Source organism: Chroicocephalus ridibundus, chromosome 2, assembly GCF_963924245.1.
Source record: "Chroicocephalus ridibundus chromosome 2, bChrRid1.1, whole genome shotgun sequence".
Taxonomy (NCBI): Eukaryota; Metazoa; Chordata; class Aves; order Charadriiformes; family Laridae; genus Chroicocephalus; species Chroicocephalus ridibundus.
Window position 1 is genome coordinate 26,177,088 of NC_086285.1, and position 27,310 is coordinate 26,204,397.

General features: G+C 40.4%; 1 protein-coding gene across 6 annotated transcripts in view; it reads left to right on the forward strand.

Annotated features, from left to right (window-relative positions):
• Nucleotides 1-19: 19 nt before the first annotated feature.
• ANKIB1 (ankyrin repeat and IBR domain containing 1) overlaps nt 20-27,310 on the forward strand; it is a 97,889-nt gene continuing 70,598 nt past the window's right edge. For 4 of the 6 annotated variants that reach the window (XM_063324821.1, XM_063324825.1, XM_063324826.1 and 1 more), the window contains exon 1: nt 20-541. The gene's annotated coding sequence lies outside the window, so the exon portion shown is untranslated. Of the gene's footprint in view, nt 542-648; nt 787-16,192; nt 16,284-27,310 lie in introns of those variants that run through there. The other 2 variants (XM_063324822.1, XM_063324823.1) reach the window with 2 other exon arrangements.

The window sequence follows — 27,310 nt, forward strand, 5'->3', positions numbered from 1 at the left end:
CCTCCCCCGGCTCGGCGGATCCGCTTCCCGTCGTAGTGCCGCGGGCCTCGGCTGCTGATGAGTTTCCGGGTCGGCGGCCTGAACTTCTGCTGCCGCCGCCGCCGGTTGTTGACCGGGGGCGGAGAAAGAGGGAGCGAGACCAGGCTGCGGGCCAGGCCGGCAGCATGAGGCGCTGCTGGCGGGCAGGGAGGCGCTGAGGCGAAGCGGCCGCCCGGGCCCGGGGAGCGCTGCCGGCAGCTGTCAGCGCCCTCAGAAGCCACCACGGCCGCCGAACAAAGGGACTGCGAGACAGCAGCAGCCGCAACGCCCAGCCTGCACGGAGGGAGCCTGGCTGACGGGCGGGCACTCCCCACTGCTTCAGCCGCCGAGTGACGGCCCCGGCTGCCCGCCGGCCGGAGCCCCGCCGGAGCGGGCACTCCAGAGGGCGTCGTATCCGGGAGCGGAGCAGAGGAGAGAGGAGCGGCCGCTGAGCATATGGAGGCGCTGGGCGGCGGGCGCGGAGGCGCCGGGAAGGGCCGGGGAGAGCCCCTGTGAGGAGCTGGTGAGTGCCCCGCGGTGCTGGCGGCCATCCCGGCGCTGCCTGGGGAGGCTGGGGCGGGGTCCGCGGGGCTGCGGGGAGGGCGAGGCGGGACGAGGCGACTCCGGCCGCGGGCGCAGCCGGGAGACTTTGCACATCTGGGCGTCGGCAGCCCGTCGCATCGCGGCTGGGGCGGGCCGGGAGGCGGCTCCGGGAGCACCGTCGGCAGGCGAGGGGAGCGGAGCGGAGGGCAGCACTGGCGTGCGGAGGTAAACAAGCCGCCGGTTACCGGGGCTGGCCGTTCCCCGGGCGCGGCGGCGCTGCCGGTGTGGGGACGGGCCCCGGTGGGCAGGGGACTGTGGGGAAGCGTAATGCCGAGAGGCGTCGGGGCGCCGGGCTGGGTTGTTTATGGGGGGTAAGAGAGGCCGCCTCGGGCGCAGGCTCTCGCCAGGCCCCGCGGTGGCCGAGGGGAACCGGCCGGGTGGGGGCTCGGGGCGGCCGGGCTGTCTCGGCCGGGACCGTCGGAAAGTTTGGAGGTGCCCGATGGGCCTGGCTTCAGCCGGACCCCGCCATTGAGCTCGCCTAGAAAATCCTGCCTGGAAGGCAAAAGGGGAGAAGTGCGAGTGGCTGGAGCAGGAGCGTGTGCTGCTGGGTGAGCTGTGGAGCATAACCAAGCTGGGGAACGCCGTCCTAAACAGTCTCTTGAATGAAATTCAACGCTCACGTTCTCGAGTTTTAATTTATGTACTTTTTTCCTCAGAGAAAAATTTTATTCTTGATACTGTTACAGTTTTATGTAAGTAGCAATATCAGTATCCCGGGCATGTCTAAACACATACTGGAAACTGGCTGACTTCTAAAAATGAAGAACCACCTTGATAATTCATGACTGCTCAGCCTTTTATTTACAGTTCAAATAGTATGTAGAGGAAATTGTATGTAGTGGATTCACAAAGACTTGTTCTGTAGAGTAAGGTGCTCGTACTGCAGCTTAAATTGTTTGCGTGGACCACTCCATCATTACTAACCATCGTTGATTGTGCTTTCTTTGAGTGCATTTCTTTGCTTACTAGCTCCAGAAATGGAGTTCTAGTTGTAGACATAACATCAGTAGGTGTACTGTGATTTAAGTGCATTCCCTACAGAGAGAGACCACTTTTGAGAGAATTATTAGCTGTAGAGGTTAGCAGTGAGAAGAGACTGTGTCTTCTTTACACATATGAGTGTTTTATCCTTACTTGCATCTCTTTGATTTTTAAATACGAAGCATGGTGGATTAATTTCTCTTTAATCTCTCTTGGGTGCAGGGGAAAAATACTGTTCTTCCTTGGGGGAGGGGGGGGAAGACTTCAGTCATATGGAAAGCAACAGCCTATTTCAAGTTCTAAGAACATGTGGCTTACGTAGTTGAGGTGTCTGCACAGAAGTGGTGGAATTTATAGCAACTTTTTTGAAGTTTTTTTCTTCTCCTGGACAAGGAACAAGTAAATGGCTGTCCTTACAAATAAGAGACCAAACTACAGAAGAGGCTTCTAGAAACTTTAATTACAAGACTTTCTGTGGTCCTATACTCAAGCAATTCCTTCTTTAACAATTTTTAGTTTGGTTTTAATCAAAAGAATAAAATATTTTAACAATACAATATATTATTCCTAAATAAAAATATTACTAGAAATCTACTAGAAAGCTAAACAATGTTGGTGATGCCCTGTCTTCATATATATATATGTATCAGTGGAATATTATGAATGAAAATTAATTATTAAAAAAAAAGAACAGCAGTGCAACTATTATAATAATATCGGTAGCCAAAAGAAGAAAATCTAGCAAGTAAGTTTTATGCAGTCCCTCCAATTTTTACTTATGTCATACACATCTAGGTAGGACTAAGTAAGTACATGATTAGGCTTATTGAAAGAACATGGGGTTTCATAGACATAGTTGTATATTGTGTGTAAGTTTACACATGAGCTTTTGTTCAATGGAACAACTATAAAAAAAGGCTTTAGAAAATGTCTTTGTTCGCTATATAAGACCTTGTTAATACTATGGCTGATTTAATCTGTCCTGAGCAGTTTCTCACACATTGGTCTGTGACACCTCTGCTGTGATTGATTAGCATTACATTGCTTTTGGTTTCAGTAATAGAGCTTTGTTTATTAATTGTTAACTAGTTTGCCTAGCAGGGTTTGTGTTGATTTTTGGTTTGGGGTTTGGTTTTTTTTTTTCAGTGGGGTAGATGGTTTTTTGGATTTTTTTGTTGTTGCTGTTTTTGTGTATGTGTGATTTTGGTGGTTTTTTGTTATTATTGTTTGGGTGGTTTTGTTTTAGCTTTGCTGTTTAGATGTCATGTAGTTACCATTACCAGACTAGTTAATTAACTTCACCTTGGAATCTGAAAACTTGAAGTTGCTCTTTGCAGTTGTCACTGTTGAAGTTTTGTTGCCTTTGCTAAGGTGACTCATGCCAGTAAGAAAGAAAATTGAGAAGCTGGAGGTTACAAATATGTGTGCCGAACCAGTCACATGCCTAATCGCATTACTGTATTTGCATAATTGATAATGATACGTAGCAGAGAGATCTGTTTTGCTTGAAGAACAGCCCCATGGAAATTCTGAAATGTTCAAAATGACAGAGAAAGCTGTGTTTTCAACACCATCATCAGAAAAGACTTCTACTGCTTTCCCTTCCTCCTCCCAAAATACACACCACATACTTTTCCATGGAGCGTTATTGAAGTCACACATATGTGTGACAGTGTTGTCTGTAGAGTTGCTCTTGTAACTGTTCTTGTTCAGTTCTGTATTGGCAAGGAAGTCGAGGGGCCAAAATGAATTCTCTAAAAGTAACTCTTATATTGGTGCCTAAACTTGCACCTAGGAATCAATGTTTGTACACAGTAACGTTATTCTTTGACAATAAGTTAGTGTAGTTTAAATATTACATCATGACAACTGAGGCAGCATATTATTAATTACATATAAAATAGTTCTTAGGTGCAGGCTTCTATGTTGGAGAATGCTTTATTAAGTCATTTGGGGATTTCCCCTACTTAAGGGAGTGTCCCAGTGGTTTGTGCTTACCATCTTGATGTACCTGAAGAACTTAAAGGGTGCATGATGTGGAGGATTCCATGTCCCCTCTCTGAGGAACTCTCTCTCAGTGACTCTCACTGCTGAATACAGTGACTTAAGGGTTATGGGACAATGGTGAGAGGTTCCTGCCCAGTGCAGCAGGTGCGTCTCTCCATGACTGCCCCACCTTCCCAGGTGCCCTTGCATAATGGGTATGAGGCTCTGCAGGTGGAACAGAACAATAAAGAGGACAATGGTTCATCTAGCTTGGAGGTGTCACTGAGGTTAAGTTGGCCTACGCCCTGTGTCAAAACTGCTCCCATAAAGAGAAAAAGACAGGTCATTGTCATAGGAGACTCCCTTCTGAAAGGGAATAGAAGGCCCAATATGCAGATTGGACCCACTTCTTAGGGAAGTGCCTCCCTGAGGCCTGAGTTAGAGATGTGAAGAGAAAGCTTCCTATGCTGGTACGGCCCTCAGATTATTATCCATTATTCATTTTTCAGGTAAGCAGTGAGGAAGTTGTAACAAGAAGTCCAAGGGCAATCAAGAGAGACTTCAGGGCCTTGGGATGACTGGGTAGGAGCTTGGGAGCACAAGTAGTGTTCTCCTTTTTCCTCTATCCTTTCAGGTGCAGGGAATGATGAGGGAAGAAACAGGAGGACCCAACAGATCAATAAATACCTGGCTCTGAACTTGGTGTCACTGGCAGAATTTTGGGGGTTTTGATCATGGGTCAGTTTACATGACATCAGGCCTGCTGGCAACAGATGGGGTACACCTGTCTCAAAGGGGGAAAACAATCACTGCACAGGAGTTAGCAGGGCTCATTGAAGGAGCTTAAACTACATTTGAAGGGGGAAACGGATAAAACCAGACTCACTAGAGACAAGCCTGGGGGTGTCATGCCAATGTTGGAGGGACAGTGTGCTAGTGAGGTCCTTTGGTCTGCCATCTCAGTGGAGGTGAGGGGTGGAGATCCATGTGGCAGCAAGGGTTATTGATGTTTTAGAAACCACAGAAGTGCCTGAGGGTGGTCACGTAGGAATTAGGGCTTCTCCCACCCCCAAAAGGTGTCGGGATCAATAGTCTAACTGAAGTACATCTACACCAATGCATGCAGCATGGGCAACGAACAGGAGGAGCTGGAAGCCATTGTGCAGCAGGAAAACTATGATATAGTTGCCATCAGAGAAACATGAAGGAATGACTTGCACAGCTGGAGTGCTGTGATGGATGGCTATAAACTCTTAAGAAGGGATAGGCAAGGAAGGAGAGGCGGTGGCGTAGCCCTGTACGTTAGGGAGTGTTTTGGTTTTCTAGAGCTTAATGATGATGACACTGGGATAGTTTATGGATAAGAATCAGGGGGAAGGCCAACAGGACAGATATCATGGGTGGTCTGTAACAGACTCCCACCAACCAGGATGAATAGGCAGATGAAATATTCTATAAGCAGCTGGGAGAAGTCTCACGATCACTAGCCCTTGTTCTTATAGGGGACTTAAACTTACCAGATGTCTGCTGGAAATACAATAGAGCAGAGAGGAAACAGTCTAGGAAGTTCCTGGAGTGTGTGGAAGATAACTTCCTGACACAGCTGCTGAGCGAGCCAACTAGGGAAGGCGCCCTGCTGGACCTGTTGTTTGTGGACAGACGAGGTCTCATGAGTGATATGATGGTTGGATGCCATCTTGGGCATAGTAATTACAGAATGGTAGAATTTTCAGTTCTCGGAGAAGTAAGGAAGGGGGTCAGCAGAACTGCTACATTGGACTTCTGGAGGGCAGACTTTGGCCTGCCTTAGGAGACTGTTTGACAGAGACCCTTGAGAAGCAGTCCTGAAGGGCAGAGAGTCCAGGAAGGCTGGACATTCTTCAAGAAGGAAATCCTAAAGGCACAGGAGCAGGCTGTCGCCATGTGCTGAAAGATGAGCTGGCAGGGAAGACGACTGGCCTGCCTGAACAGAGGGCTTTGGCTGGAAAGTGGGGGGGGGTGGGGGGGGGGGGGGGCGGGGAGAGAGTTTTTGACCTTTGGAAGAAGGGGCAGGCAGCTCAGGAGGACTGCAGTGATGTCGTGAGGTTATGCAGGGAGAAAACTAGAAGGGCCAAAGCCCAGCTAGAACTTAATCTGGCTAGTGCCATAAAAGACAATAAAAATTGTTTCTATAAATACATTAATAACAAAAGGAGGATCTTGATCCTTTATTGGGTGCGGGGGGGAAACATAGTGACAAAGGATGAGGAAAAGGCTGAGGTACTTAATGCCTTCTTTGCCTCAGTCTTTAATAGTATTACCAGTTGTTCTCCTGGGTATCCAGCCCCCTGAGCTTGAAGCCGGGTGGTCAAGAAGGCCAGTCGCATCCTGGCTTGTATCAGAAATAGTGTGGCCAGCAGGACTAGGGAAGTGATTGTCCCCCCCTGTACTTGGGACTGGTGAGGCCCCACCTCTAATACTGTGTCCAGTTTTGGGCCCCTCACTACAAGGAAGGCGCTGAGGTGCTGGAGCGAGTCCAGAGAAGGGCAACGAAGCGGGTGAGGGGTCTGGAGCACAAGTCTTATGAGGAGCGGCTGAGGGAGCTGGGGTGGTTTAGTGTGGAGAAAAGGAGGCTGAGGGGAGACCTTATCGCTCTCTACAGCTACCTGAAAGGAGGTTCTAGTGAGGTGGGGGTTGGTCTCTTTTCCCAGGTAACAGGTGATAGGACAAGAAGAAACAGCCTCAAGTTGCACCAGGGGAGGTTTAGATTGGATATTAGGAAAAATTTCTTCACTGAAAGGGTTGTGAAGCGCTGGAACAGGTTGCCCAGGGAAGTGGTTGAGTCCCCATCCTTGGAGGTATTTAAAAGAGGTGTGGATATGGTGCTTAGAGACATGGTTTAGTGGTGGACTTGGCAGTGTTAGGTTAATGGTTGGACTTGATGATCCTAAAGGTCTTTTCCAGTCAACGATTCTATGATTCTAACTTCTGTGGTGTAGCCTGCCATGCTATATAACATCCTGGGAAGTGGAAGCTTAGTTATTGTCTGCTGCTTCTCTGTATCTCTTCTGCATTTACGTTTTCCTTTTCTCTTCAATAAAAATAACAACAATTTCAATTGGAATTGTAAATTTCAATTTTGACATATGCTTTTATTGTGGAAATAGCACCCCAGAATCATACAAGTAAATAAGACAAACTTTTGGAAATATGACAGTCAACAAGTTCCATGGAATAAGGACTGTCATGTGGTAGCCAAATGGTGTATATTCATTTTAAAGGAGTATTTTTAAACTGCTGTGAACCACTTAGTCCTTGCTTTGTAATAAAGGCTGTGGTCAAAAATAGAATCTAGGCATTTCCAAGTCACAGTGGTATTTTGAGCGAGTCCTTAAGTTTAAGAGTCATCTGAACTATTCCGTTTATATTTACAGTTGCCAGCCTGTAAGGCATAGGCATAACCCCGTCTCACTTTATCATTCTGAAATAAAGCACGGTTTAGAGGAAAAGATCAAGAATGATTGATTTCTGGACCATCTGCAAGACTGTATTACAAAACAAGTCAGTTTAAGAACCTTGACTTCTAGTAACTGGACAGTAGGCTTTGGAAACGAAAAGAGAGTTGTTTTGCTATCGAAGAGACCAATTGGTTGTAGGGTATTCTCTCTATTAAGCAAGAAAGTAAATCGCAACTTGTATACCTCCTACATATAACTTTAAGAAATGTTTATAATTTTGGGCCATTTTTCTGTAATGTGGAGTAAGTTCTTAAGTGTGGGGTTTTTTTCCAGGAGTCATTATCAGAGATACAAAGATAATAAATGCTTATTAAAGAAAAGGTCCATTGCTTGTTTTCAAATTATGGATTAACTTAAGGTACTAAAATACATCTCATGGAGACAGATTTTTTTCTTCTTCGTGTGGTATCTTTAAACCTGGTGTATTTTAATCCTTTTCCATTCCTGCAAGTTAGCAGAAGTATAACTTATCGATAAGAGGTTTGTTTGTATCCTTGAACCGTGATGGATATTACTGTTGAGGTTTGTGTTATTTCTCTTCTATACAATGTCTCTGCCATATCTTGTAGTAGTTGTTCTTAGTGTTGTATTGGTGTTTCTTCTGTATTTATTTATATGGTGCTCTAGCTTATTAATATTTGTTCTTATTTTTCTTCTTTCTGTCCTTTCTTCCTTATATTCCTGATTATTGGTTTGTGTTTCATTGTTTTGTACCTCTTGAAACAAACATTTGTTTCTTCTATTGACAGCATGAATGGCTTGTAGCTTTGATCTGCTCATGCAGAACATTTTTATGGAGTCAGGATTGCCTTCAGCATTACTTGCTGTGACAGTGGCTGGTGGTATGCTGTGTTATATTTACCTGGTGCCTCTGTCTCATGAAGTTAATTGGGTGGGTGACACCTTTTTAGACATGCTGTGGTGTTGGGTGTTTGGTGGTATTTTTTTTTGACTACTGTCAATGATTGGCACTTCTGTTCAAGTAGCAATTCTAAATGGTTCTTGGCAGATGAAAACATAGAGAGGCACATAGTGTTATACAGGCTGTGAAGCAAAGCACTAGCAAGAAGTACGCTGAACTAAGAGAAAATCAAGTCAACTGGGCAAGTTTTTGTGTGAATACCAGCCTGAATTAAGATTTAACTGTAACTTGCATAGAATTAAAGGTTATAGAGAAGAAAACATAATTTTGGTTTGACTTAAACTCCAGTATGTGATGCCAGCCAAGGGTAACCTGTGAGATAACTCATTTGAAAAGTAGTAAAAGGATAATTGTGGCTAATTGTGAATATTCTTATGCAGTTCAATTCTGTGTTAATTGTCTTACGCAGTTAAAATACTGACTTTTGAAAAATGTGCTATAGGAGTGTTGGTGATTCCCCCCTCTTTTTTTTTTTTTTTTTTTTTTCTTTTAATGAAAGATGACTTGAGAAAAGATACAGCTTTGGAGGTTTCAAAGCTATTTCTGGGAAAATACACTCAAAGTTAACATGTATAATGCTAGTTATGTGTATGCTAATGACGTATTTCTTGCCTGTTTTATATACTCTGTATTTAAATGCAGTTAAACGTAAACATAAGTTGGAAAGTGATTCTCTGCCCCAAGTGCTTCACTTGATGATCACTCTTCTTGGAATTTAGCATAGAAAAGAATTAGATTTTTCTAGTTTATAAATATAATTCTGCTTTAAAACAGGCTCTGCTCATTCTTACAGCAGGTACTTTAAGTGACTGTAGGAACATCACGTCCTGTTTCCGTGCAGCTGGTTTTGGTCCTGATTGTAAATTACTACAAATGAAATAACTTAGTGGAGAAAATTGTATTTGTTATATTTATTAGTTTGAGCTGTGTTTTCAGTCCACTTAAGATTTCCTCTTCAAGGAGCTTTCACAGATGTTAATCGGGGTAACAGTACTCCCCCCCCACTTTTATTTCAAATGAATTTCTAATAGGAATTTTGAAGGCAAAGTTAAAAAAGATATATTTCTATCAGAGCTGTTGTGTAGAAACTCAAAATCTTATTGTATTAAAAAGCAAGACTGTATTTTTTAGGATGCACAAATGAAGCACTGATAATAATAATAGAAATATTTCCTGTTATGAACCAGCCTTTGGAGAAATAGCTGAAAAACTATAAGATCATGTGTCTGTTTTTGCACTATCATATTAAATACTGGTTGTATTAAAACTTATCATAGACTTAAGAATAGGAATTTCAGGGCTGTTGTAATTTACTAATGAACTCTTCTCTGTGCTAAGGGTTTGATTGTTACTGTAGTGCTGTGGTATGCAGATGTGTATTTTTCATTGTATTTTTATTAGCTACTGTGTGTGTAAGATATAAAAATAATATATGCAAAGCTGGATGCACACCAGGACTAATTTACAGCAGTAGCAACCTGTAAATGGCTTTTGCAATAGAATTTTCCTCATAAATTTTCTTCTTCCAACCCCTGTGATTCTGTGATTACCTTGCCTGTGTAAATTTACTTGCAGAATTGTTACTTTTTTAGGATTTTTTTTTTTTTTTAATCCAGGTAGGCAGCTGGGAGAGAACCAAATGTATCAATCTCCAGTTAACTCTCTATTATGTTGAAAAACTACAGTTAGACATGTAGAAATGTCCTGACAGAGTAGAGCCCAGAAAATTTCTCATTGGGTCTGTCAAGATGTTGAATTTCATCAGTGTCTCGAAGAAGCTACAAAAGTATGTATCTACTAAACTATGAAGGCCTAAGTTTCAGCTGTGCTAATACTGCAGGTTATGTTTTTAACATTTTAAAGAAGTTAGACTGATGCGGTTTCATCCACATTTGCTAAATAGTTGAAGTTATCTCTGTACCCATAAGGTGAGGATTTTGATATTTTAAAGCTCAAGATCGTGAGACACAGCTGTATAGCAGAGTTAATGATAGGAGAACATGCAGTTCTTCAGCAATGATTCGACACATTTAGTCTGTAGAAATAGTTCTACTACAAAACTGTAACATCACATGATCTAGGCCTATGCAGCATTGTGAGTTACATACAATTCTAAGATAAAGCATTTGTTCTTTATGAAAGAACTCCATTACTTGTGTTTTCTGAAAGCTTGTATATGGAGGTATCCAGCCTGCAGTAGTGAGATGTTACTAACAGCTCTGTGGCTTACTGCAGTACAAATGTACAATGACTTTTAATTTAGGCCCTTTTCTTTGACTTCTTGAGAGTCACTGACACAGATGCTTTATGTATTTAGTTCTCCATATTTAGAAGGATGTGTTGGAGAGAAATCTTTCATTGGAGCTATTTCAGTGAGTCACCAAGCGCAAACTGCCCATTTAAAAAAAAAAAAAATACTGAAAAGGCTTTATATAGTGGCTTGTGTATTGAAATACAAGTTCTTTGTAATGTCCCGTTTACCAACCTGTTAATTAGTTAAAATTAAACTACTTGGAAGTCCTTTATCCTTTTCACGACATGATAATTAGTATTCAGTAAGATGAAATAGTGCAGTTTTGCATTTATAATCTTCATTAATTACTTGGATGAGGTGATGGAATGCACCATCAGCAAGCTTGTTGATGTGCTGGAGGGCAGGGCTGGTCTTCTGAGGGACCTCAACAGGCTGAAATAGGCTGCCAAGAGCCTCATGGTATTCAACAAAGAGTCTGAAAATTGAAAAAGAATAAGCCTACACAGTAGTACAGGCTGGGAACCAATGGCTAGCAAGTGACGTTGCAGCAAATGACATCACTGTCCTGGTGGACACCAAGTTGAACGTGAGTCAGCAATGTGCCTTTACTTAGCAAGAATGAAGTCAGTAGCTGAGAGAATTGAGTATTTCTGTGAGCTTGGCATTTTGTGACTGAATCTGAAACAGTGTCTAGTTTTGTTCTGCCCAGTATAGGAGAGGTGCTAACATACTGGAGCAGGTCTAGGGGAAGACTGCCAAATAATAAGGGGGCAGGAGCACATAATGTAAAAAGAGAAGCTGGAAGAGTTGGGTGTCCTCAGTGTTCAGAGAAGACTATGGGGAGGGTCTTGTTTTCGATTAATGGGAGGGTACAGAGAAGACAGAACCAGACTCTTCTTGGAGGAGCTGGGTGACAGGGCCAGAGGCAACGGAAAAAGTTCCAGCAAGGGATATTTCAATTAGACATTAGGAGAATATTAACGCCATGAGGGTGGTCAAATGCCAGGACAAGTTGCCCAGAGAGGCTGTAGGATCTTCATCCTTGGAAATACTCTGAACTTAATTGACAATGGCCTTGAGCAGCCTTTGAAGCTTTGAAGATTGCCCTTGGTAGAGGGTTGAAGCAGCTGGCCTCCAGAGGTTCCTTCCGACGTAAATAGGTGCTTGCTGCATATCAGATGATACGGTTGCACAACCAACCATTTTCTCCCTCCTCTGCATACAACTGGTTCTGGCCCAGCTGAAGTGTGTGGCCCAGAGGGCTGTGGAGCTTTGTAGAAGAGAACAATATGATTATCTTATGTAAATTCTACTATACAGCTCAAACACTGAGCTTTTTTAACCTGACTTCTGCATAACCAAAGTTTTGAAGTGATTTTAGTGCTTTGAATTATCTTATGTGTCTCTAATGAAATAGCCAAGTCCTGAATAAGGTATCTTATTTCCAGAATTTTGTATTTTTAAATAACCTTGGGGGTTAGGTTTTTTTCTGTAATATGACTTCAAAAGTGTTTCCTGCTGTGCAGAAGTAGCCTGATTTCTTGTGCATCCTTTCAGGCAATGAAATAAATGTACAACTCTAGTTGGAATACAGGCTTGTTCTGTTTTTATTTGTTTGTTGAGGTTGGGGTTTGGGTTTTTTTTTTTTCAGATTCGTAAATCCAGACTTTCTCATAAGCAAGTTGCCTGCTGTTTATCCTTAATAAAGGAATAGAAAGTTAAATTCATTTGTCTGGAATTGGGAGTTATACTGGAACATGCTGCCTGTCTAAAATACTTTGTTGTAATGTTTAACTGAAAAGAGATAGTTTGGAGTTTTTAGTCTGTCACCCTGGATATGATTGTAATGTAAAATAAGCAAACGTGAATAAAACAGTCATATAATTTTATTGTAAAGGCAGTGTGAAGTGCCTATTGATTTAGTCTTGATTTCATAGAAATACCCTTTAAGTTCAGTCTCACTGAGCTTCATTCAGAAATCCCGTTGATTTTTTTTCTGCATGTATTCCTATTAAATATATGAGTGAGGAATCAGTATGGAGAAGCAGAGTTTTAAAATCAGTCTTTAAGATAAGTTAATTTTGTTGTTGTTTTTTCTCTTGATGCTTCTGTTTTAGCTATTCATGTCTAAGAAGAGAATGAGTCAAGTTTATCCTAAATTAGTCACAAGCCTTAGAAGTATGCTGAATTAACTTCAGTTTTGTAGGTTGTGGTATCAGGGTAGCCATGAGGAGTTACTAATACCCACGTCCTTCTTTATTTTGTAAATATACAGAGGTTCTCAATTTTAGCATCTACTCATGAGTACAAGGGAAGAAATCCTAAACCCCAAAATCATGTATTTCCTGGGAATAACTTCTGTACGAGTTATACAATTTCTAGACGTTATTTTCTGGGTGTCTTTAGCATGTTTTAGCTCCTTCAAAGTAATGATGACATGCAGATCAAAGCAGACTGGGTTAATGCTAAATAGAGTTGTTTAAAAAAGTTTCTTTTTTGAAACTTAAAACCTTGGTATGAACTTTGAACAAAAAATATTGCTGAACCAGTCTACCCACGGCTTACTGTGAAAATAAATCCTTTCAGATTCCTAAAGCCAGACAGTCCACCCTAATCATGCCTTGCTTTAGCTATTGTGTACTTATTTTCCTCAGGACTGTCTGGGTCTGCCTACTTTTAAGTCTGTTTGATGATTCCTGTTGTTCTTCCCAAACTGCCCACCCAGCTGTTGTATCCAAACAGCTGTAACCAAGGGCATCCAAGAAATGTTCTGATACAGCAGTTGTATGTTGTGGCCGCAGTTCCCTGCAATTGAGGACGTTTCTGGTAAAGACACGTTTCTCTTTCTATTTAAATGTGTTGCGTTCTTAAAAATTGAAGTGACTGTAAAATTTGCCCACATAGAACTGAAGACATGAGAGCAGTATTCTGTTTTCAAAATGGATTCAATGTGATATGAGGCTGTAAAAATGCAAAGTTTGGGGCTTTTTTTTTTTAATACAGTTTTGCTGTTCTAATTGATTAGGGAAATAATATTTCTGTGTTATGCTGACACTTGATCCTGAAAATGAGCAAGCTATTGCATAGGTGGATTATGTGCCTTTTAGAGTAGGTGGTTCCTGCATCCCTGATTCCTGGAACATTCCAGCCTCACACCTTCTGCAATACGATATGTTTTCATACAAACCACCATTTGAAAAGGGAGTCTTTTATATTTATTTCATCTCTTTAGAGGTATATTTTTTGTTATTGTTAGTCGGGGCCGTTCTTTAAGGTGTTAGGTGCTTGCTTCAGAGATGCTTCTTACTTTTACTGTAACACAAAGTGTTCCATTTCTTACTTTTGTCAATTGCTCTTTTTTCTCTTGTAAATCTTCTAGATAGTAATTTAATACAATTAGAACATGCTTCTTGCTATGCAGGATGTTATAAGATTACATAGAGTGACACCAGGGTAAATTTTTAAAGCTATTTGTGCCTGTTGAGATTTTCTGTAGATCTTAAGACATAAATCGTCTAATGAATACCTATACCCTATTGATAAAGTACTGCGTTTCTACATATCCACCAGCAACTCAAAATCTGGTCCAAGTTTTAAGTCTGTTACAAAATGAGATGCAACAGGATATGCAATGTAGGAGGGAAGGAAGGGATGACTGTCTGTTGTTAAATATCACCCTCTCCCAAAGTGTAAGTTGATAGGAACTACATTAGACATATTACTGTGCGCACACACACCCCACCACCCCCTTCAGGACTGTGTTTGTTCATAAAGCTTTGTGCCAAGTTAGCATAGAGTTTGCTCTCACCAGAGTCCTGCTGGGCCTCCCGCAGCTAAACCAAACACCTTTCATCAGTATCTTCTTGCCCCACTCCTGCTTTTTGACTGCCAGGGTAGCAGAGCTTGGATGTCTTTGCCTTCTAGTAAATGCAAGCTCACCTGTGTGCTTTCACTACCTGTTGGGCAGTGATTTTAGTTGTTCCACCTAGGTCTTGCTTGCCTGGCATCAGGCACTGGAATAGCGTCTGCTGCTTCTATGAATGATCCTTTTTTTTTTTTTTTGCATAATGAGGTTAAAACTGCACCCAGACACAAGTACCAGTTCTGCAGACATTATTGGAAAGGGCTAGGGTGAAGATGCCATACCAGTTATTCGTTGCGAGTTTGCATCCTGATATAATTTGATAGTCCTTTGTGCATGGCTCAACATAGGTACTTGGAAACTTGGGTGCAGTTTACAGCAGCCGGTGCTGCCGCTGGTGCTGTGATGCCTGCGCTGTATCTACAGTCTCCCACTCCACCCAGCCACATCCTCCGGTCCACACTTCATCCATCATCCTCTTTTGAATGCATTGCCACTGTCAGAGTGGTAGCTTATAAAATAATGCTGGGCTGGCTACAAGAGAAATTTCCTGAAAACTGTTTTGGCTTTTACTAACGCAGTGGTGCTGGTGTACTCCTGCCTTGCCTCCAGCACCCAAACAACTGTGGGCTTTGCACAGTTTGCACATTGCTGGTATTTCTGCTTGTGTCTGCACTTCAGTTTGAACAAACACTGTTTTGCAAGTATTTCCACTCTTTACAGTATGCACTGGTACAAATAATCCTGCCTCCCTATCACTGCTGCCGTGCTCTGGCTGTTTGGACCATTAACATCCATGAAGAAAACCCAAAAGAGGGAACTGCTCTCAGTCAACAGCTATTCTGCTTCTCTGTGCAGTCACAGAGGCACGTGCCAGTACAAAACATGGGAAAGTGCAGGAATATGGACGAACAGAAGGAACAGTGGATCAGAAACAAAGGGCAGGATCAGCTCTGGTGTCAACTAAAACCACTTTAGAAACTACAGTCTAAGTTTCTCAAAACAACATTAGTGTCATAAAAAGTTAATGGAGGCAGATTTCCAGCTTGCTAAGTGCATGTTTCATAGTAGCTATAAAAATGACTTTATAATTTCTGAAGCTTTGAAGGAAGTCTGGTGGAGGTCATACGCTCATCTGGGCATTGTTTACAAGGAACTGGACCTGGGGGAGGAGAACAAGCCCAAGACGAACAAAAAATGCAGGGGGAAAAAGAAATATGCGTGTTTTGGGGGGTTTTGTTTGGCTCTTGTGGTGCCTTTTACTTTAAAAGCAGGAAGAACTACTCTTAAATAAGTGCCTGTATGTTACATTGGCACTGGAGCAGGTTATTCATAAAGTGATCACCAAGGGATTCCTGAGCATCACAATTCTGCCAGCTGCTGAAACTAATACAGCTGGTTCCCCTACCTTATGTCTCATCTACCACTGCTTGCTTTTGCTCCCACAGGTGTGTGCAATGAAACTGGCAGTGGGATTCTTCTAACAAACTCTGTATTCTTGGACCTTGCCCCAGTGGATTTCTGTCTCACTTTCAGGCAGCCAAATGCAAGTTCTGTCAGTACCTAGAAAATGCTGGATTGATAATGGAACTTTACCTAGCAGTAGGTCAGGCTGCTTAAGAACAGCTTTACCAGTCATGGTAGAGGAAGGTGAATGAGCTTGTCAAGCTGAAGGGAAGATGTGGCGACTTGACTGACGGCAGTAGGCCTGCTCTTTACCTTTTTTTTTAAAGCCTGCTCTTCAATTTTTTTTTTCGCAGGCTGGGTTGCGTAGTCTCAGGTGGCCATGTGCTGTCTTCAGCTGGCTGCTGTCACTGTGTTGCAGCCAAGTTTGGCAGACATCAAAGTAAAAAGTCTTCCCTTATGTGATGAGGCATGCCTAGCTATGGAGGTAGCAGGAAGGGTACGCGTGTCCTAGACACAGCAGCACCACCAGGGCAGGGAAAGCCCATGTACAGATGTCCTCTGTGACTTTGTGAGCAGCGTTCAGAAATAGCACTGGCTAAGAACCTCCTGTGCGGTGTCACTGACACCTCCTGAGTCAGGAGGATGACCTGGATCTTTCTGTTCTGCAGGACTTCTCTGTCTAATGTAGCAGCAAATAAGGGACACAGAGGTCCTAAAAGTCACCTTACCTAACCAGAAGTACCGGATCCACTGGTAAGCTAGCTATGTTTGCAGCACGGTCAGTTGTTCTTTTCTTATGACCCTGGGAACTGTATGGAGCAGACGTGGAAGGAACAGAGTCAGTGATGAACAGAGCTAAGGCTGTGCTAACTCCACATTATATGTTTTGGTACTAGATGGGCTCATGGGCAGGAAGTATTAGAAACAAGGGGTAGGTAAGTCTAGTAAATGCTGCTTTTCAGAACATATGCTTGTTGGCACAGTAACTGGCTGTAAAAAGAGGTAAGGCAGCAGCTTTCCATCAGAAAAACCCCCTACCCTGCAAAAACTTAGGCAGTACACAAAGGTGAATTAGTAGACAAGGCATGAGATGATCTTGGCTACTGGCTAGCAAGCCAAAGGCTTTTGCTAAGGCAGGGGGGAGCATTACTGTATGACCATTAGCAGTCTATTATTGAGTAGGCTTAAATCTTGTACCCCAGATGATCTGGTTCAATGGCAATCCAGCATAACTGTCAAAATTTCAATCTAAATATTTTTTATAATGATTCCCTCTTTTAGACTGCAATGTTCTGGTTTAAAGCATAAAAAGTAAATTATTTCCTGATTGATATATTAGACTGTATAATTAGTATTGGATGCTTAAATCTCTTTCTGGACAGAGGAATTTTCTCCTTCATATTGGGAAGTCCAGTGAAATTTCTGAGGTATGCTTTGACTATTAAAGTGTTTTCTGTGAGGAGATGTCTCCTTGTTCTTCCCCAGCAAATGTGGAGAAGAACAGTTTTAAGAGTGACAAGGTTTACAGACTACGGGAGAGCATGGGAACAGGGGAATAGTGGGGAGAGGGCAATTTTTTAGCAGTTTTCCTTTTACTTTTGTTGCTACGAAGTAGAGAGGAGCAAGGAGAAGCAAGGTCTGCGTATGTGATACCATGACCATTATCAGAGTAGGAGAAAACGAAGACTGCTTATACTTTCCTCTCTCTTTTATAGCATCTGGATACAATCTTTCGTTGATAATTCAGCACCTCTTAGGGAGGGAAGTCTAAAATAATTCAACATTCTTAAAAGACAGAATATCACTGCTCCATCTTAATGTAAAAAATACTGTAGATGTGCTTTACAAATTTCCTGCATTCTGTCTGAATCAAACAAGGTAAAAGATGATTAGCATAGACACCATCCTTTTATCGCGTATCATTTGCCAAAGTGAGATGTACTTACTTGGTGGTGAGATCCAGGGTCTAATTTTGTAGGGCTGATCTCAGAACTGTCAATCTGTATGAATCTTGTAGAAAAGCTGTGGAGGCCCTGTTTCAGGTTATTTTTCTCAGTGCAAGTATGGTTTTCTTTAGTACACTTTTTGATAATTAAAATTGTGCAAAAACCCTGCGTGTTGTCATGTTTAACCTCTCTCTTAAGAACTAACTTGGTGCCGGATTACTGGAGGTGAGTTAACATGATGCATTTTCTAAAAGATTCCAGGACAGGCTTGTGGAACAGCAGATATGTAAGCCTGGTGCCTGTTCCTGGAATATTAGCAGAAGTGACGTAATAGTGGACCAAATTAGCAGACACGTGGATAAATGTGATGTCCCGAGGAACAGTCAACATACCATTGTAAGGGAAAGTCTGGTCTCACAAACTTACTGAAATTCTGTGAAAAGGTTAGCAGGGAAAATGCATTTGATATAATCTCCTTGGATTTTCAAAGGGTATTTCACGTGATCCCTTGCTTAAAAGTCTTAAAGAGTCCAAACAGCTTTGGGAAAGATGTAGGGTCCATTGCATGCAGAAGTTGCTGGTTAAAAGACAGGAAACAGGTAGGAATAAAGAGATGGTTTTCACAGTGATTGAAGGTTACTGATAAGAATCCCAGATAGATGAGTGCTAGGACCTCTGCTGTTAATGTCAGGATAAATGATCCCGAAAAGATTAGTGAGATGATAGTCTCTAGACAATACTACAAACGCAGTGTCAACTGCAAAAGAATTTTATGAAACACAATGGTAAATAGCGTATGAAACTCAGTATAGTTAAAGGTGGAAGATTCACATGGTTGGGGAAAAATAAAAGGGTCCTAAATTAATATAGAATATCATCCACTTAATTATTACCACTCAGGAACAAGATCTTGAAGTTATATTAAAAACCCTGAAGAAAATCAGCATAGTCCTTAGTACCAGTCCAAAAAGTAAATAAGATGTTGAAAGAATAGAGACCGTGCCACCACCATGTAAATCCATGCATTTTGCACGTTGTACACAGCTCATCTCTTAACTCAAAATGGTGTTAGTGGCATTGGAAATAGATCAGAAAAAGCAGAAAGGATCCTAAAAGTTGCAAAGAATCCATTCCTTAAGAATTAGGGTTAATCAATTTGTAGAAGAGCAAAAGATTGGTATGACAAAAGGGTGATCACCTGTAAAAGGTGATACGATAGAAATCTCTAAAACCACAAGAGGAATGGAGAAAGTAAATAGGAAAAGTTTTATTGCTGTCTATCTCTCAGTTCTCATAGATAGTGAAAATGAAATTTAACAAGTGGCAGGTTAAAAAGAGATGTTTCTTTACAATGAATAATTAAGCTGTGAAATTTCGGGATGCTGTGGCTGTTCAAATTCTCCATAGAGAGCAAACTAATGTAAGAAAAATTCACTAAAGGTTATTAATATAAAAGCATCACATCTGGCTCAAGAATTAATCAAGTGGTAAATTGCTGAAGACTGAGAGAGTATTATGGAAAAGCATCAGTTCACGCTTTCCCAGTTTTTGTACTTCTCATTGGTATACTCTGCTGACAACTCTCTGGACAAAGTATTAGATTAAAAGTATCTGGTCCAGTATGGCCATTATTGTAACTATGTTTATAATCTTTGGAAACAAAATGGGAAAGAAAAATGCATATATTAGTAACAGCAAACTTATAAAAGACATTTATGAAATGTAAAACCAGTGGAATTTTTGCTGCAAACCAGATATAATGCTGTTTCATGAAAGCACACAATAAAGTATATTAATCAATAAAACGTTTACATATAAACAGTAGAAGTGGTAAATGAGATTGTTAGAATTGAAGAAGTGATCTAGTTGTCATTAATAACAGTTGAGTATATATAATGAAAATCATCTTGGGCTTGTTTTAAGCTAATTGCTGTTAGGCATAGAATTCTTTCAAGGTAGGAATAAACTAGTTTTTTTCCCATTTAGAATTTTGGATATTTATTCCTAAGTAAAGTTCGCCTTTATTTTTGAGAAGTGATGCTTTTTTTTTTTTTTTTCCCAGTCGAAATAACTTCCAAAACAGCAAAGGACTCTTACCAGTCTTTATCAGACCTACAGTCATTTTTAATTTATACTATAACCCTTCCAAATCAACAGAGCTGAAAAAAAAAACTGTGGATTTTGCTTTTACATTTTTTAAAGGCTTGTCTAATGTTTTTGTAATTCCTCTTTTTTTAGCTTAGTAATGTAGCTACAAAAAGCTCATTAAAGTTTTTACTTTCTTAGTCTGCTGTAGAAGCCAGGTAATTTTTCAGGTTTCCAAATTGAATATCGATTGAACCCATTATCTCAAGAACACACTGGCTCCAAGAATCTGTTGTAATTTTTGGAGTATTGGTCACTGTGGATGCAAGCAATTAGAACACTTATGAGTAGATATGAATGATGAAGAATTTTGATTTCAGAACGTCAGTCACTTAGTTTTTGAACTAAAGAAATTTCTTCCATTAGCAGATTGTTCATTGTCTGTATAAGCTTTTTACAACTCTTTCTGTAATATCTATGACTGACTGCTAGCAGGAAGGATAATATCAATTTATGAGGTTGCAATCCAGGAAAACAGTTTCTCTGTAGCATGCAAAAGAAGGTAAATAAAAGTGAGGAATGCAAATCCTGCAGGTCTTCAACATCTTTTAAACTCATTCTGGTGTTACATCCACAAACTTACCCTGGAGAAGTTAGCCGAAACTGTGCCAGAAATTCAGCACCATCCTTATCCTTTTTTATTACTTAAATTGATCTTGTAAAGCACAGGGATAAGAGCCCTTACTGTCATCAAGGATCCTTCATTTCTCAGTACCCGAAAGCTTGCTCTCTTTCTTCTGTGAAAAATAATGGATTCTTTCATTAATTGAAGCAATAGTTTTCATCCAGAAACTATTGCTCTACATCTTTGTCTTTTGCTGTATCAGGTAGCCATTTACCGAGGTCAGGCATTTCTTTGATATAATAGTTTCAGATCATTGAATTTGTCTGAGATTGTATCTTGCCCCGGATGCCTTTGAACAGCCTTCTTGTCTGTCCTGTCTTAGCTTTTAGCACAATGGTAGGATGATGTCCAAAGACATGTCTTGATGTTGTTTAATCCAGACTCACGGAAGTTGCTGTTAAATTACTGCATTGGGGATGAAGGAAATTTTTAGAAGACTGTCAGAATAATTTGGTTATATAGGTGGGTTAGTGTAGAGTGGCATGAGGTAGCCTATGTGCTAAACTAATGAAACAAAACCATTCCTGGCTTTCTGCAATGGTATTGCAATAATTTAAAATGAAAACCTACTGCAAACTAGTTAGCCTTAATCACTACAAATGCCATTGGATTTGTTGGAGCACAGATGCTCTTTTATTGTTATGACACATTTCTGCATGAACAGAGAGTTTCTTGTTTTCAGCCGTAATAAGAAATTGAAACAGTGGATGCAGTAGTGAAATGTTCCATCAGACACAAGATGTAAGAATCTGGTGACTTGAATACTGTGGTTTAGAATATAAAGAATGGATTTCATATCAAAGTTTTGCTGTTTAAGAAAGACCGTAACAGACAAATGTAACAGGATTTTTAAAAGAACAATTAAGAAAATCAAGTAGGTCTGTGCTCACTAACATTCTTTGGTCATGTGAGATGAAGTGTATGCCAGGCAGGAGTGAGCAGAAAACTCCCTGGCTGATACTCTCAAACTTCTCAGCAATATTAGTTGTGAAAAGAACATAGGAAAAAGTGAAATTAAAAATTATTCTATTTCTGTCATAGCATATCTGCTTTCTTTACGTATGGCTCAGATTTTTAATATAAATACTAATTTTAAAGTACACTGTAAGATATGTTTTTCTTAAGCTTGGATGTCAGGAAGGGTAGTAATATTAATCGTTTGTTTATGCTTCTCTTTGTTTCTGAAGGAAGCTTCATTGTCCTGACTGGAGCATTGTGTTGACAAGTAGCATAGGTACATATTACTTGAGGCAGTTTTAACAGAAGAAAAATTGTTGTAAGAGCCTTAAACAGCCTCAGTCATTTCATAGAAATAAAAAATGCCAGAATAAGGAATGTTTGTTCAGGACAACCGCAGTTCACCTAATTGTGTAGACCCTTTATTAGTATGTCCTTTAGTTTATATGAACATCTATTAGTTTTGCCTTATTTAGCTTGCATGACAGTGGCCCATGGATGATGAAGGTTTTGTAGTCTCCTTTCTCCTTTCCATTTTCACTTTCTACCCACTGACTACTGCAAACTGTTTTCCCTCATTTCCTGCATTTTTCTTGCTCGTGGCAATCCAGCCAGACTTGTTACTCCTGCTGCTTTTTTTCCACTATCTTATCTGGTTGCCAGCAGGAATAATGAGAGCATAGGAGAAATGGCATAACTGCTGTTACTGTCTATCTTCAGCATGACACCTGGATGTAATCGCGGAGAAAGTTCCACTAACCATCAAGCACCGTTAGCTATTTTATGATCCCAGTGTCTGTACAGTTACTTCTGTCAGAAGCTTCAAGTAAATAGCTGAAGATCTTCTCAATTAAAGTCACAAAGATTTTATTACTTGGGTAAAACAGAATACTTTTTTTTAGAACGGTTCTTGAAAATCTTAGTCACGTTAAGCCTGTATACTCTGTTCCATTTCATGCAATTTTAATGCCAGATGGGTCGAATTCTGTAAAATAAGGGACTCTGGTAACTTGCATTTCTCTTCACTCCATTCCTTGCCTTACATAGGAAAGGTCAGTAACAGTATTCTGCAAACAACAGTAGTCATTGTATTGTGTATCACTAGGTATGTTGATTACGTTAATAGGAGAACTGATAGAAGAACTAATGGGAGAATGTGGGGCCAGAAGGTTGAGGGAGGTGATTCTGCCCCTCTCCTCCCCTCTCCTCTCCTCTGAGTACTCCATCTGGAGTACTGTGTCCAGCTCTGTGGACCCCAGTACAAGCCAGACATCAACCTGTTAGAGCAGGTCCAGAGGAGGGCCATGAAAATGGTCAGAGGGCTGGAAGACCTCTTCTATGAAGAAAGGCTGAGAGAGTTGAGGTTGTTCAGCCTTGAGAAGAGAAGGCTTCAAGGAGACCTTGTTGCAACCTTTCCATGTTTAAAGAGGGCTTTACAAGAAAGACAGGGAGAGACTTTTTACCAAGGCCTGTAGTGACAAGACAAGGAGCAGCAGTTTTAAACTGAAAGAGGGTAGATTTGCATTGGACATTTTTTACAATGAGGGTGGTGAGACACTGGAAGAGGTTGCCCAGAGAAGCTGTGGATGCCCCTCCATTGGAAGTGTTCAAGGTCAGGTTGGATGGGACTTTGAGCAACCTGATCTACTGAAAGGTCACCCTGCCCATGGTAGGAGGGTTGGATGTGATGATCTTTAAAGGTCCCTTCCAACCCAAATCATTCTGTGATTCTATTATTCAGGTTCTTCTGGATTTTTTTTAATAAGCTTTATTCTCCCTCTCTCTCTCTCTCTCCCTCTCCCTGTTTTCTTTGACTTGCTACTTATCTTGAATCCAAAAATCATTATCACGCAACAAGATTGTGTTTCACTGCAATTATACTACAGTCAAGAATAATCTTCATAAATACAAACTGTAAGTGACATATTATAATTAAATTTTGTTACCCACAGCCTTTATGTAAATGATTAAACAGTTTGTACACAGTGGGAAGAACAGCCCAATATTTCAGCAGAGGTGTTCTGGCAAAAGCTAAAAATATTTCTTCAAGTTATATGTTTGTGTAAATTAATGTTACATTCAATATATCTTTTGCCATTTCCCTGCCAAAGTCAGAATTTTGCCAGTAGGTATACTAAATATTTTAGGAGAAGTGCAGCAGTTGCAGTTCTGCTAATTTTCTGGCATACACAAGGTGCAATTGATGATCCTTGCCACTGCCATTACCTGAATGGCTCATTCTTAGCAATGACGACTCTTGAGATTCTGTGAACGTAGCTCCATGGCAAGCAGGATGCGTACCTCTTGGACTAGAAAGAGTTAAATAGTTCCTAAAGTTGTCTCAGAAATGTTGTGAAATGTTGTGTACAAAACATATTTTGCTGTGTGAATCTCTCTCATTTTATGTATTTTGCTGTGGGAATCCATCTCATTTTAGACACGCAATGATCTCCCGGCTTCAGTGTTTAGGCCTTAAATGAATGTGTTGCTTTGAAGGAGTGCTGACCAGTTAAATTACCTCTTTGTTAAAAGGAAATTGTTTTGTTCATTCATCTGAAAAAAATCAAGATCTCTTTGAAAGATCAGTGGGGTCACATTGTCTTTTAGCTTTATGGAGAACAAAACCAGCATGTAAGAATGCTTCCAGGAAACAATAAAAGTATGTGCGTGTGTGTTTCTAGTCCGGTACGTTTGTGAACGTGGTTCCTCATCTTTCCCCGACAGTTGAATGTGCTTTCCTCACCTCCCACTTAAATAGTGTAGAAAAGGATAGTTATTTAATATAAGTAGAGTGTATTTTACAAAGTTTCATCCCATAGATATTTACAAAATAATTATAATGCACCAAGCAGAGATGTAGTCTCTCACTCTTCAAAGCATAGTTTGCTTGCGTGAAAACAGGGAGCTCTGCGTACATTGCATCTTCCTTGAAATGGTGTATAACATTCTTTTCAGTGCTTTTAGTTGTTTGGATAATAATAGAGAAATTACAGTAAGTGTTGCTTCGTTTATTCAGAATGTGCAACCTGTGGACTCTCGTCAGTCTACAGGTAGAGCACTGGTCCTCCTAGTAGTGTAGTTAGGAGTCAGAAGTCAGTGGTAGGATACTGTGATTGTTGCTTTCCTCTAACGATTTGAAATACAGCATGATATTTTGGAAGATACTACATTGAAAAATCTAGATTCTGATTGCTCACCTTTTGGTTTTTACTTTATTAAAAATACATTGCTGTTTATAAAACCAGTAGTTTTTGTGTTGAAATGCACTGACTTCAGATATTCATCATTTCTAAATGCAACTGTATGCTTTTAGAAAGTGGTGGAACAATGCTTACTATGTACAGTCTGATTGTAGTTGGCTGGCCTTGTGTACTAGCTATCCTTACTTTTTAAGGTCCACCTTGTAGGCCTCTTGCATACTTAAAAGATCCAGCAACAGCATGACCCTATCAACTGATATGTTTTCCTGTGAAAAAGCCTTCTCAAACTGACAGACTTCTGCCTCAAAAACATGCTAAGGTTTCTAAATGTATAAGAGATTTTCAGATTTTACCATGGAGTGTGCTTGTGAGCAGCCTTGTGTTGTCGCCATCCTTATTTTTGCTTTCTATGGATATGCCTTGGCAGCCAAAAAGTTTTGTTTTTCAATTGTTTCAGTTTAACACCACTGAAAATGAAGTTATGTTAAAGCTTTTGTCTGGCCAGAGGGTTGGCTTTAGGCTGCAGTGCTATTTCAGACTTGTTTACCTGAATCTTAGCATGGGTTTTAAATGTGTTAAGCTGAGCAAACATACTTGAAAAATACATCCTGGACTCAGTCATGGACAGGGTCGAGGCACATTGCACCCTATGTAGATTGATTGATCAGTCAAGCTCCCCCATAGGGTTTTCTATAGCTTCATGTCATAGCAGTGTGTGAGGGTAAGGAGAAACCAGTCAGAGAAGCATTACGCTACCTGAACGGTGTTCTCATACTGCCCAACATGAGAGACATTGCTCTTAACCAGTTAAGGACATTTCCAGTCTCTGGTTCATATTCTTTAGCTTATCCCTGATGCTGACTGTCCTGTGAGTCATCAGCTGCTGGCACTTCTTTATATAGGGGCTGGGTGATATTTATTCACTTTTGTTTGATGAAAAAGTGGTGCTATCAGCATTGACCTGTGGTAGAGAAGTCAAGTTTATAAACATTTATTGACAGTGTTTTATGCACTGTATCAAGTGTGTATTGAGTTACTTTAGTCAGTGGAACAGTCTATAGTGAGCTTTTTATACTAAAACAAGCAGTGCGCTTGAGATTAAAATGCCAGAACTATCAAGCACATCTGTCTTTAGCTTGACTTAATCTAATAAAATGTCAAACATTTCTTTTTGTGCTTCTTCACCATCTGATTTGCATAGAGGAGGTCTTAGGGTGGTAGTGTCAGTATTACACTAGGTATGGATATTTTATATTATTTTAGATTTGGTTAGTCTACTTAACTTGAGGAGTGAAGAGCTAGCCCTAAAAGACTTCTGCTGTATTTTATGACTGGAGCCTAAAAAACCATTAAGAAGAATATCTGTGTTCTATCAGTAACTAAGCTACAGCAAATTAAATCAGATTATTAAGACCTTAACAGACAGTTGCATTGAGAACAACTCCAAAGAGTTATCTGGACTTCAGAGAACTTTGAGGGGGTGGTTGTTATTTTAAAAATAATTTTCTAAAGATGTGGTGCCCTGGAATGAATATGAAATGATCTGCAATTACAGATGAGACTATTGGATATGGCAGTGCATAATTATGGAGCGATAACACTTTTGTTGTGTCTTACTGAATTGCTGCTCCTTAAGGATAAAAAAAAAAAAGAAAGGATACACCAAACCAGATGCTCCTTTTAACTTGTGCTGCTGGATTTTTTCCCCTGAGTATCTGCAGAAACACTGTCTTCATCTTAACTATCACAGTGTAGCTTTGATTCGTCTGCACAGTCTCTCCTGCCATGTGTGTATGTACCTACCCCACAGTGGATTTGCCACATTTCATGTAGATGATGAATTCAAGTACTGTAGACAACACCATCAAAATTAATGTAGCAATTACTGTAGCTACATCTATGCAGATTTTTTCCTTAAAGTGTTAACTGCTTCTAGCCTCTGTTGCAGCTGCCCTTGTTGCATCCTTGTAAGTGTATCAACGCAAAGAAAACCAAAGCCACCCTTAAAATCCTTTTTTCTCCACAACCTGGAGTTGTGAAAGAAGTGTGTCTGAAAGAAAATACTCCACCTGGATGAAAGTCTTTGTGCCTGAGTCAGTAAGCCAAAGTCTCAAATTACTGAGTTGAGCAATAACTTTAAGCCTTCTACTTGTGGATGCATACGCCAGCATAAAAAGATTGTAACATAAATTGCTAGATTCTCAAACATATAAAATAACATAAAAACCAAACATATAAATGAGGAAATAACTAATTGTCTCACTACCCTACACTATGTTTTATTCAAGTCAAGTCCCAACTTTATTGCCACTTTTCAACTTTGATATTTAAAACACAGAGAATGTTATATTGATCATCAATTATTTTTTTTATCTGTACTTTGATATGTAAAATGTAACACTGTATTTGATAATGTCAGACTCCTTTCACATGGGTTTAAAGTGTCAGAGATGCTTTCATCATTTCCTGATGATGACTTAAAAACTTTTGGCACATACAGAATATTTCAGTGTGTGAAAAAATAAAAAATAAAAAAAATACCAAAACCAAACAAGCCCCTCCAGCACCACTTTTCCATAACTCACTTCCCAAGCATTGCTAGTGTATTTGTTGCTTAAAACTTTGCAGAAGTGTTCCTCCAGATGTAGGCATCCAGCAAGAGCAATTTTTGCCCATCAATTAAAATTTGGCAAATCTTAAATCATTAATGTAACCATGCAAAAATTAGCTTTAGCCTAACTTTGTCTGCTACATCTTAATTATAGATGTCTCTGGCAGCCGTACATAAAGTAGGTATGCACATTTGAATGTTTCATTTTTAGTTTTGTCCTCTTGGTAAAGTAAGCAAATTTTTTTTGCAATAAATTGGGATTTATAATACAGGACAGACTCTGCAGTAAATATTTT